The sequence below is a fragment of the Schistocerca cancellata genome, chromosome 1, assembly GCF_023864275.1.
Source record: "Schistocerca cancellata isolate TAMUIC-IGC-003103 chromosome 1, iqSchCanc2.1, whole genome shotgun sequence".
In the NCBI taxonomy this organism is placed as follows: Eukaryota; Metazoa; Arthropoda; class Insecta; order Orthoptera; family Acrididae; genus Schistocerca; species Schistocerca cancellata.
The window spans coordinates 358886433-358898829 of NC_064626.1; the positions used below are offsets into that span (position 1 = coordinate 358886433).

At 38.4% G+C, this 12397-nt stretch overlaps 1 protein-coding gene across 2 annotated transcripts in view; it reads left to right on the forward strand.

Moving 5' to 3' along the window:
* LOC126174282 (histone-lysine N-methyltransferase, H3 lysine-79 specific) overlaps positions 1-12397 on the forward strand; it is a 94231-nt gene that overhangs the window by 41002 nt on the left and 40832 nt on the right. The gene's annotated exons all lie outside the window — the stretch shown is intronic.

Consider the following 12397-nt stretch of genomic DNA (forward strand, 5'->3'; position numbering starts at 1 on the left):
TCATCACAGATTCACGTTTTTACAGGGAAAAACTGCTACACTCTAAACGCACAGTATTCTGTGGGTCACAGTGCCATAGTTAATGAGCTAAAACATCAGTGTCTACAGCGGTGGTTGGTGGACAGGAATGACTATTGCCCCCTTTTTCTTCCAGTGCTCTACCCATTGGAAAAAACCTGTACTTTCTCTGCCTCACCTTGTAATAAATGATATGTTGTTAGTGAGAATTATGAAAGTAAGTATTGATGCGTACTGTACTGAGCATATCAAATGTGAGTGAAGACAGCGATGGGAAGTAGCTTTCACATATAATTCAGTTTTGCTACTGTTCCACGTGTGAATGGACACCGAATTTTACAATCCGAACTGAATTTCAACTTAGCAAGCTGCTAAACGTAGCAGCTGGTGGGGGAAAAACATATACCTTATTAAAAGCACTTATTGAAATAAGTTACCGATTGTCTATAGGTGGGCACTACATACTTGGACAAAATGCAAATGATGACTAAATAATTGGTAACTCTGTCATGAGTAATTCCTTGCAATGTTTTCACTGATTGTTTTTGAATGAAATATGTCAGGAGAATGTGTTCTTAATAGCTTCTTCATTGTAATTTTTATGAATAAAGAGCAAATTATTAACCCTTTGAATGTTATGGTATGTCACATGTGACATATACACTATTTCACATGTGCTGTAGGTATTTTTGTTGGTATATATGCATTTATGTGTGCCATATCATTCGACTCTGAGCACTGTGTCATTTTGGGTATCTTTTAAGACATGCTGCTGTACTGGTACCTGTGCACTGTGAACACATTAACAAGCATCTTCAAATATCTGTCAACCCCCCCCCCCCCCCCTCCTCCCTTGTCTTTGTCTCCCCCGTCCACGTGGCCCCAGTAAATGTTCAAAGTTTGGGCTGCTTAATTGGAGTGTATACTAACATTTGATCTTGTGGTCTCTGTATAGTTAAAGTGAGTTACATATTTACATAAGAAATTAAACTTTGCTATAGTTGTGCAGAGGATAAACTCCTGGAAAGTCTCTGTAGGAAACAATAAGATGAACTTAATGACAGTTACAGAATCTCAGAGTACCAATCCTGAGCCTTTTACATCAGTATATCACACATCAATATGCCCTTTCTACCAGAGATTTATCTGATTGTTATTCAGAATCTCAAGAGCCTAGAAGTGGTATTGAAATAATGTTGAAAAGAGAAGTTTATACCATCAGGCTTAATTGAGAAAAAGAACTTATTTACACCTATTTATGCATGTGTGTATTGATTACTGTTAGAATGCATGTGTTAACTAGAGAATGATTCATGCAGCTTCTTTTTATTAACTATCTTTCCGACAGATGATCTGATGGAATTTATTTCAGACAATTCCCTTCCATGGCTTGTGTAGGAAAATTGAAAATTGGTGGTTATCAGCAGAGATACTTTCAAACATTCCACTTTTCAACAAAAGTTTGTCCCAGGACCTTATATAAAGTCAGATGAGGTTTCACTTCAGTGATAATTTCGCCAGTACCAGAGAAAATAGTTTATTCAAAATTTGGAATATCAGTGATAACGATTGAAGAGCTATCTGCAGTAGTTTTCAACACATCAAAACTCTGCAGTGATGAAAGTATATTGTTCGAAGATCAGCTAGATTTCATTAATTTATTCCATGCAAATAAAAGAGGTTTATGTTTATGATATTTGGCCTTAAGACTTAATTTCTTAGATTTCATTGTATATGCAGTCACAACAATGGAAATGCAGTTCTGCAGTTTGGGAAAAAGTAATGAAATAATTGCAACATTTAGAACTATTTTGAACTGGACATGCTCTTTATTGACAAGTAGTATTCAAACTCAGATGTGGCCCACTAGCTTCACAATCACATGTGGCACTAATCATGAGAACGGATGCAATATGCCAAAACTACAAGAGATCTGATGTCAACTGATATGATGCATTCCATGAAGTGGTTTGACAAAAGAGAAGTATAGTGTTGTCCTTTATTCCACAGAAATTGTTAGGATGGAAAAGACTGACAGGAATATTGATAAAAAGATCAACAGACTGTAATGTTTTTGTAGATTGAGACTTGAGTATTGAGGTAGGTGGCTGCTTCAACATGCTGTGGAGGTTAGATTGACTGGTCACAAAATGATGTAACATTTATTTTCCATGTTGTGCTTCTGTGTGTTCTCAATGCTCATGCTTATGCTTTCACAGGGCAAAGAAATATCAATAGCGATTTCCATCATTCTTTGGCAAGATAACTTTTAGAAATTTGTTCCCTAGAGTAGCTGGTTGTTGGAAAGGAAAGGGCTTTGATGATTTTAAGTACCTATGGTTTACTAAGGTCTTTAGAAATGTTATTTTAAATGAAAACTCCATGAGAGGTATGTTACTGGGCACAAATACAGTTCTCTCAGCAGTGTACCAAGAAACCACATATGCATGAATAACTTACAGTTTGCTACTATGTGTTTGCTCTGCTTTGTGACAATATTTCATTTCACCGACAAGAAGTACTGACAATTTTTTTGTAAAACAAAAAGAAAATTAACATCAAAATAAGTTTTTAACTTGGCCCATTTTATAAATGAAGGAGGATGAAATATACCTACAGTGATATAAAAGTATTAGGACACTTAAAATATTTGACTTTAAAACTTCCCTGCAGCTGAAAAGTTTTACACTGACCAAAAAACATTCCAGGCATTTCATATGTTGTAATATCAATTTTGTGTGTGGTGTTCATAAAATGTGTGGCACTGTGTATAGTGAGTTAGCTAAACAAAAATTATAAATATTGATTCTGTTGTACAAAAGTTATTCCCACACACACAAAAAGTATATCAGCATTTTGATTATTAGCCTCTTAAGGTTGCCCAGTCAAAATATATTCTGAGTGACCAGAATGAGATTTTCACTCTGCAGCGGAGTGTGTGCTGATATGAAACTTCCTGGCAGATTAAAACTGTGTGCCCGACCAAGACTTGAACTCGGGACCTTTGCCAATCGCGGGCAAGTGCTCTACCATCTGAGCTACCGAAGCACGACTCACGCGCGGTCCTCACAGCTTTACTTCTGCCAGTATCTCGTCTCCTACCTTCCAAACTTTACAGAAGCTCTCCTGCGAACCTTGCAGAACTAGCACTCCTGAAAGAAAGGATATTGCGGAGACCAGGCGTGAGTCGTGCTTCAGTAGCTCAGATGGTAGAGCACTTGCCCGTGAAAGGCAAAGGTCCCGAGTTCGAGTCTCGGTCGGGCACACAGTTTTAATCTGCCAGGAAGTTTCATATCAGCGCACACTCTGCTGCAGAGTGAAAATCTCATTCTGGAAACATCCCCCAGGCTGTGGCTAATCCATGTCTCCGCAATATCCTTTCTTTCAGGAGTTCTAGATCTGCAAGGTTCGCAGGAAAGCTTCTGTAAAGTTTGGAAGGTAGGAGATGAGATACTGGCAGAAGTAAAGCTGTGAGGACCGGGCATGAGTCGTGCTTCAGTAGCTCAGATGGTAGAGCACTTGCCCGCGAAAGGCAAAGGTCCCGAGTTCGAGTCTCGGTCGGGCACACAGTTTTAATCTGCCAGGAAGTTTTATATTCTGAGTGTTTGCTCAAAATGCTATTTTGTAAAAAACAGACATTTTGAGTCGATGGCTGTGTACAAAATATAGGTTGACTCTTACACAGAAGGTTACAGCAACCAGCCACTTTTTACAATGCTATCTATCTATTTATTTATTTAAACAGCTCATTACTGGTTTTGAACCTATAGGTTCATCTTCAGACAGATAGTTCACATTTTACATTAGATTTTGTGTTTTGTTTCCCCACCTGACAAAACTTCCTTGGGGTGGTGATGCCCTACAACCAAAACAAGATGTGAGACAACATCTTTTTAATTGTAATTGTGCCTCATGATGATTTTAAGTGTTGTAAAAATTATTATTATGAAATGGAAGATGTTTTGGTTATTTACAATGAAGACTCCATGCCATTACGTTCCAGTGCATGTTGTTTATTATCTTGCAGCATCGAAAACTGTATAATGCACTTTTTTGTATATTATGCAGTTTTTGATGCTGGAAGATGATAAGCAACCTGCGCTGGAACGTAATGGCATGGATTCTTCATGGTAAGTAACCAAAACAACTTCCATTTAATAATAATAATAATAATAATAATAATTTGTTTACAACACTTAAAATCGTCATGAGGCACAACTGCAATTAAAAAGATGTTGTCACACATCTTTTTTTGGTTGTAGGGCATCACCACCCCAAGGAAATTTCATCAGGTGGGGAAATAACACACGAAATCTAATGCAAAATGTGAATTAGACGTCTGAAGATGATCCTATCGATTCAAAATCAGTAACAGCACTGTTTAAGTAAATAAATAGCTCTGTAAAATGTGGCTGGTTGCTGTAACCTTCTGTGTAAGAGGCAACCTATATTTTTCTCAGAATACTTATGTACACTTCTAAAGAGAGTTTATGCATACAGACATCTCGGTCTCGAAGGCAGTCTGTACACCTATTACTATACTAACATTATCAAATGGGAGATGTTCAATATTTTGGATTCTTAGACATCTGTGTTATATGTTACATACAAAAAACTGAAAATAAGCATCAGATCATCAAAGGAAGTTGTGCTGCAGTACCTGGTGGCCAAGAAATAATTTGAGATGTGTTGATTAACCTCTAAACACTTGTGTTGTACATTTTTATGGAGTACTGAATAATCCATTGAATTTAAGGCCTGTAGTTCCACAGACTCCAACCCTTCAGTTGATAGTTCGACTGAATATCTTCCGGTCATCCTTAAAGTGAGCTGAGAGATTGACAACACAGTACCATAAATGGTTTTATATGCAATACCATGGAGTACTACGCAGCCAAGTCTACAACACAAATTCTAGTCAGTGACCAAGATGTACACCTTGCAGCAGATGGAGAAAGCACTCAGATGGTTGAATCCTTTATCGATTTATCTTCATTGATGGTAACACCATAGCAACTTCTTTCTGTTTTAATTATAGCAGGGGCCAGACTTTAAGCCATGGCCAAATGAAAATGTGTATTGCAATTTATTAAATGTTTTAAAAATTGTATCTCTGTGGCTTCCTTAGACACTGAGTACCAAATTGATGTGGTGGAAACTAAAATCTTCATGTCGCTGTAGTCCATGTAGTAGCCATGTCTGCACGAAGTTTGCTGCTACTGACTTGTCTGGTTGAGCAAGCAAGTCTACCAATGATGTTCAAGGTGTCTCGCACCAATAGTTGGTTGTGTTTGGTCAGTCTGTATTCTCTCACAATGAATCTGGTAATACCTTCTGTTTGATGCAACGAAATATCCTTCACAGAACCAATTATAGATGCAGTCTTCATAGGAGGATGGAAGAACACTTTTGCACAGTGTTTGCTAGGATATAACCTATGTTTGAGGAAAGTGCATCCATTTAAGGCAGAAATGCAATTAACTTGATTCGCCCTCATCTTTTTATCTTTTTGATAGTGTATCAGTGTTCTCTGTTTCATATATTTTTGGTTTCATGTGATATGTTTAGTGAGTCTGTTGTTGGGAATATCCATTCATTTCAGAGATGCTCTTTAGGAGTAAGAACTCAAAGCTGCAGAGTGTCATTGTCTGAAACTCATATGTACCCTATACACCAAAGTTTTAAGGACCCCAGCAGTTTGTGAAGGGCCATGGAAACTGCAGACATGTAAATAGAGATGTGTGTGTGTGTGTGTGTGTGTGTGTGTGCGTGTGTGTGTGTGTGTGTGTGAGGGGGGGGGGTCTTGCTGTATTTTCAGTTTACGAATGGGGACATCCACAGACAGGAATGAATCATCCTTCTCTACTTCCAGGATGAATTAAATACTTGCGTTAATGGAATTCAGATGCCTCAAAAACTGGTAAAACCCATCTTTTATGTGAGGCCATACCACAAATGTATTATTCCTGTACCTACAGAATGTTGTTGGTTGGAGTCTCGCCAAGTTCAATGCCTTGTCCTCAAAGTTCCCATAAGTGAATTACTCACCAGATTGGACAGAGGGCTTGTCGTGGTGTTTCTATCAGCCCATTCATAAAACTACCTTTAAATTGACAGTAAAATGACATGAACACATAATCAAACAAAGAAGTTATACCTTTGTCAAAATTTGGGCCAATTAAAAGGTAGGGCCCTCACGAACCTTAGACTTCACCGAGGTGTGGCAACTTGCGTGCCTGTACGATACAGGTAGCTGTACTATAGTTGCAGCAACAACAACAACAGCAATGGAGGATTATCTATGGAGAGGTCAGACTGACCTGTGGTTCTGTGGTTCCTGAAGAGGGCAGCAGCCGTAGTTGCAGGAGAAATGGCTGGGTGATTGACTGATCTGACCTTATTGGCAACATGGCCTTGCTGTGCTGCTACTGTGAGTGGCTGAAGGCAAGGGGAAACAAAAGCTACTACTTTTCCTGTGGCATGGAGCTCTAGCAAATGGCTTCACGATCATGGCATCCTCTTGAGTAAAATATTCTGAAGGTAAAAAAAGTGTCCAGCTAGATTCTTTTATCAGTAGGTAGGTTAGTGAATTTAAAAGGGAAGTTAATAGATTGATGTTAGATATAGTGGGAATTAACAAAGTGCATAGAATCTCTGGCCAGCTGAGTATATGTTTTTCCGAACTAAAGCAGATATGTGCAAATCTGTTAGGTTTAAGGTATGCATTAAATAAATTGGCTTCAACTGCAGATTGTGTGGTATTGGTGGGGACAATTATAGTGTGGGGGGGGGGGGGGGGGCTCCACACTGTGGGCAGTTGCTGTGTGGTAGGGGAGGTGCGGTTCAGCAGCTGAATGTTATTCACAAGCAGAACTTGTAAGATACAACTAGCAAGTGTGCAAACAATCATATTAACAGGTTATGCTAGTAGATTATATAATGGTAAGACAGAGATTTAGGAACCAGGTTTTAAATTGTAAGACATTTCCTGGGGCAGATGTGGATTCTGACCACAATCTATTGGTTATGAACTGCAGATTGAAACTGAAGAAACTGCAAAAAGGTGGGAATTTAAGGAGATGGGACCTGGATAAACTGAAAGAACCAGAGGTTGTAGAGAGTTTCAGGGAGAGCATAAGGGAACAATTGACAGGAATGGGGGAAAGAAATACAGTAGAAGAAGAATGGATAGCTCTGAGGGATGAAGTAGTGAAGGCAGCAGAGGATCAAGTAGGTAAAAGGACGAGGGCTAATAGAAATCCTTGGGTAACAGAAGAAATTTTGCATTTAATTGATGAAAGGAGAAAATACAAAAATGCAGTAAATGAAGCAGGCAAAAAGGAATACAGACGTCTCAAAAATGATATCGACAGGAAGTGCAAAATGGCTAAGCAGGGATGGCTAGAGGACAAATGTAAGGATGTAGAGGCTTGTCTCACTAGGGGTAAGATAGATACTGCCTACAGGAAAATTAAAGAGACCTTTGGAGAGAAGAGAACCACTTGTATGAATATCAAGAGCTCAGATGGCAACCCAGTTCTAAGCAAAGAAGGGAAGGCAGAAAGGTGGAAGGAGTATATAGAGGGTTTATACAAGGGCGATGTACTTGAGGACAATATTATGGAAATGGAAGAGGATGTAGATGAAGACGAAATGGGAGATAAGATACTGCATGAAGAGTTTGACAGAGCACTGAAAGACCTGAGTCGAAACAAGGCCCCGGGAGTAGACAACATTCCCATTGAACTACTGATGGCCTCGGGAGAGCCAGTCATGACAAAACTCTACCATCTGGTGAGCACGATGTATGAGACAGGCGAAATACCCTCAGACTTCAAGAAGAATATAATAATTCCAATCCCAAAAAAAGCAGGTGTTGACAAATGTGAAAATTACCGAACTATCAGTTTAATAAGTCACAGCTGCAAAATACTAACGCGAATTCTTTACAGACGAATGGAAAAAATGGTAGAAGCCGACCTCGGGGAAGATCAGTTTGGATTCCGTAGAAATGTTGGAACACGTGAGGCAATACTGACCTTACGACTTATCTTAGAAGAAAGACTAAGAAAAGGCAAACCTACGTTTCTAGCATTTGTAGACTTAGAGAAAGCTTTTGACAATGTTAACTGGAATACTCTCTTTCAAATTCTGAAGGTGGCAGGGGTAAAATACAGGGAGCGAAAGGCTATTTACAGTTTGTACAGAAACCAGATGGCAGTTATAAGAGTCGAGGGGCATGAAAGGGAAGCAGTGGTTGGGAAAGGAGTAAGACAGGGTTGTAGCCTCTCCCCGATGTTATTCAATCTGTATATTGAGCAAGCAGTAAAGGAAACAAAAGAAAAATTCGGAGTAGGTATTAAAATTCATGGAGAAGAAGTAAAAACTTTGAGGTTCGCGGATGACATTGTAATTCTGTCAGAGACAGCACAGGACTTGGAAGAGCAGTTGAACGGAATGGACAGTGTTCTTGAAAGGAGGATATAAGATGAACATCAACAAAAGCAAAACGAGGATAATGGAATGTAGTCAAATTAAGTCGGGTGATGCTGAGGGAATTAGATTGGGAAATGAGAGACTTAAAGTAGTAAAGGAGTTTTGCTATTTAGGGAGTAAAATAACCGATGATGGTAGAAGTAGAGAGGATATAAAATGTAGACTGGCAATGGCAAGGAAAGCGTTTCTCAAGAAGAGGAATTTGTTAACATCGAGTATAGATTTAAGTGTCAGGAAGTCGTTTCTGAAAGTATTTGTATGGAGTGTAGCCATGTATGGAAGTGAAACATGGACGGTAACTAGTTTGGACAAGAAGAGAATAGAAGCTTTCGAAATGTGGTGCTACAGAAGAATGCTGAAGATAAGGTGGGTAGATCACGTAACTAATGAGGAGGTATTGAATAGGATTGGGGAGAAGAGAAGTTTGTGGCACAACTTGACTAGAAGAAGGGATCGGTTGGTAGGACATGTTTTGAGGCATCAAGGGATCACAAATTTAGCATTGGAGGGCAGTGTGGAGGGTAAAAATCGTAGAGGGAGACCAAGAGATGAATACACTAAGCAGATTCAGAAGGATGTAGGTTGCAGTAGATACTGGGAGATGAAGAAGCTTGCACAGGATAGAGTAGCATGGAGAGCTGCATCAAACCAGTCTCAGGACTGAAGACCACAACAACAACAACAACATGCTAGTATGATTAGTAATTCAACAAGTCAACTGTTTATTATTAAAAACACATTGTGTTACGGGATTACACATAAATTGCAATGGTAGTTGCAGTTTATTATCACCTTACTTGTAAACATTGTTTTCCTTTTCTTGTTTCCATGTAGAATCATTTCATTAGCCAAAACACAGTGATGTTTACAAGGTTTCGCTTCTCTAACATGCTAATGCAATTGCAGCTGTAACAAAGTCCTGAAACAGTCTATAATCAAACAAACACTCATGGAGAAATGTGCTCAGTAGCAAATGAATAACTCATCCTCAGTATAAAAATAAACTTGTGATTTCTTCACTTATGTTGTTGCAAACCCATACCAATTCTTATTTTACCAACTATCATTGGCCCTTAAAATAATTTCATCACTTCACTGAAAAAGATCTGAAATTTCTCATATATTGCTACTGGGTAAGGTGGTGTCATGACTGGCTCACTGGACTTTCAGTGGGACGATGACGGTTCAAATCCTTGTCTGACCACCCAGACTTGGGTGTTCCATAAATCACTCCAGGAAAATGCTGGGATGGTCCCTTTGAAAAGAGTGTGACTAATTTCTTTTCCCATCCTCTCGTAATATGAGCTCGTGCTCTGTCTCTAATAACCACGATGTTGAGAGGATGTTAAACTGTAATCTTCCTTCCCTCCTTCACACATCACAGTAGATAAGAAAGTTTTGCATGTTAACTATATGGCAAAATATTCTCTGTTTGCCTGATGTCATTTGCCAAAACTCATTTAATATCTTGACCCATTTATGAGGTATGAGGCATGTTACAAATATTTCATTTTAACTCTATAGTTTCTGCATGTGAGTGGAAGTAAATGCACAGCATACAATCAATTTTCTCAAGATTGGAGATAGATATAGTTCTCATATCAAGTGTAAAGAATAATTCAATATGTTTATTGCATTTGGTACGACTTTTGTGAGACCTAACATGCACCAAACGCAAACTCATTGCAACCCCTATTTCTCATTGCAAACTTAAATTTTGCGGAGTAGTGTACTTAATCATGAAATATCACAGTAATTATGAAATGATAGGCAGTTTATACCTAATGAAGCTGATGAATGAGGCTGTGAGATGCAAGGGAATCAGTTTCTTTTAACTGATGTTGTAATGGGGGGCCTGGAATTTCATAGTAGGAAAAGCAACAAGGAAAAATGGTATGAGTACGTGGGCTGAGGGAAAGGAATGAAGGGGAACCTGCAGATAGAATTTTGCACAGCTTAATTTAATTGTTGCTAATGCTTTGTTTTACAATCATGAAAGAAGATACAAGGGCGTGTTGAAGTAACATCTCCAATTTTTTTATGTGTTAACTGTTAAAGCTTTTTAAATAAAACAAACTTAATTAACAATGTACATCTTTATTCTTTACATCATTTATTTCTCAACACAGTCACCCTGGTGATGGGAAAACAAATGGAAATTGGATTGGACCAAGTCATGACGCCATGGAAGATGTTTAATGCCAGTGAACCCAAAGTGTCAGATTGTTACAGATGTAGCAGCACTCAAGTGTGGTCTGGCATTGTCATACTGAAGGAGAGGGTGCTCCATGTGTGGACGAAGCACCCTGTTTCTCACACACCAACATAGTTACGTTACACAGTGCCCTGTTACATGCTACAGTTCAGACCCCTCTAGCAGCAGAGAGTTGCAACTTGCATTAGCAAAGTGGGAAAGTTGACATGTAGTACCTCAAATAGTATGGAGAACAGGATAAAAAATTGGATTACTTTTCTGCACACCCTCGTAATATATGTAGAAGTGACATGGTGATACCAAAAGGTTTCATACACATTACTTAATAGTTGAACAGAGATTTCAAAAACAGATTTTAAACAGCAAAGCATTTCTAGGGAATGATTTTACCTTCTCTGGCCATAATTTATTGATTATGAATTGTAGATTGAAACTGAGAAGCAGTGGAAAGGTAAGAAATTAAGGAGATGAGACCTGGATAAGTTGAAAGAAACAGAAGGTGTTGAGTGTTTCAAAGGAAGTGTTAGACAACGATTGATTGTGACTGCGGGAAGGGATACAGTGCAAAACAAATGGGTAGCTTTTAGAGGTCAAATAGTGAAGGCAATAGAGGACAAAAAGAGCAGACATTTGACCCCTGATTAAATCCTCTAACAGCACACAAGATATGGAATTTAACTGGGGAAAGTTGGCAAAAGGGAGTACAGACATCAAAAAATGAGACTGACAGAAAGTGAAAATCTGCTAAGGTGGAACACCTAGAGGACAAATTCAAGGCTGTACAAACATGTGTGAATACGGAAAAAATGGGTGCCATCCATAGAAAAATTAGAGAATTGACTGTATGAATATCATGAGCTCAGATGAAAAGCAGGACTAAGCATATAAATTAATGATGGAAGGAATAAACAGAAAGGTTAAACAAGGAAAATGAACTGAAAGACAACATTTTCATAAAGAAACTGGAAGTAAAGGAAGGTGAGGTGGGAGATATAATAATGTGAAAAGTAATGACAGAATTCTGAAAAACCTAAGTTGGAGTAAACAACATTCCCTCAACATTATTGAGATCCTTTGGGAGGAGCCAGCCATAGTTGCAAAATACTAAAATGAATTAGTTAGGAAAGAATGAAAAAACTGGTAGAGCTCGACATCAAAGAAGATCAGTTTGGGTTCCAGTAAATGTAGGACACAATATGTATTTCTGACTCTATTATTAATGTTAGAAAATAGGTTAAAGAAAGGCAGAGGTACATTTATTACATTTGTAGATTTAGATAAAGCTTTTGGGAATGTTGACTACAATCTTTGCAATTCTGTAGGTAGCAGGGATAAAACACAGAGAATGCAGTTACAAGAGTGAAAGGACATGAAAGGGAAGGGGACAGAGAAGTAGCCTATCCCCGATGTTATTCACCATGTACATTGATAAGGCTATGTAGCCAACCAAGAAGAGATTTGGACTGGGAATTGAAATTCTGGGAGAAGGAATAATAACTTTGAGGTTTTTGTCAATGACATTGTTACTGTAGCAAAAATCCTGGAAGATAAGTGAAACGAAAAGTACAGTGTCTTGTAAGATGAATGTGAACAAAAGTAAAACAGAGGTAACGTAATGTAGATCAGGTGATGCTGAGGACATCAGATTAGGAAATGATACTAAAAATA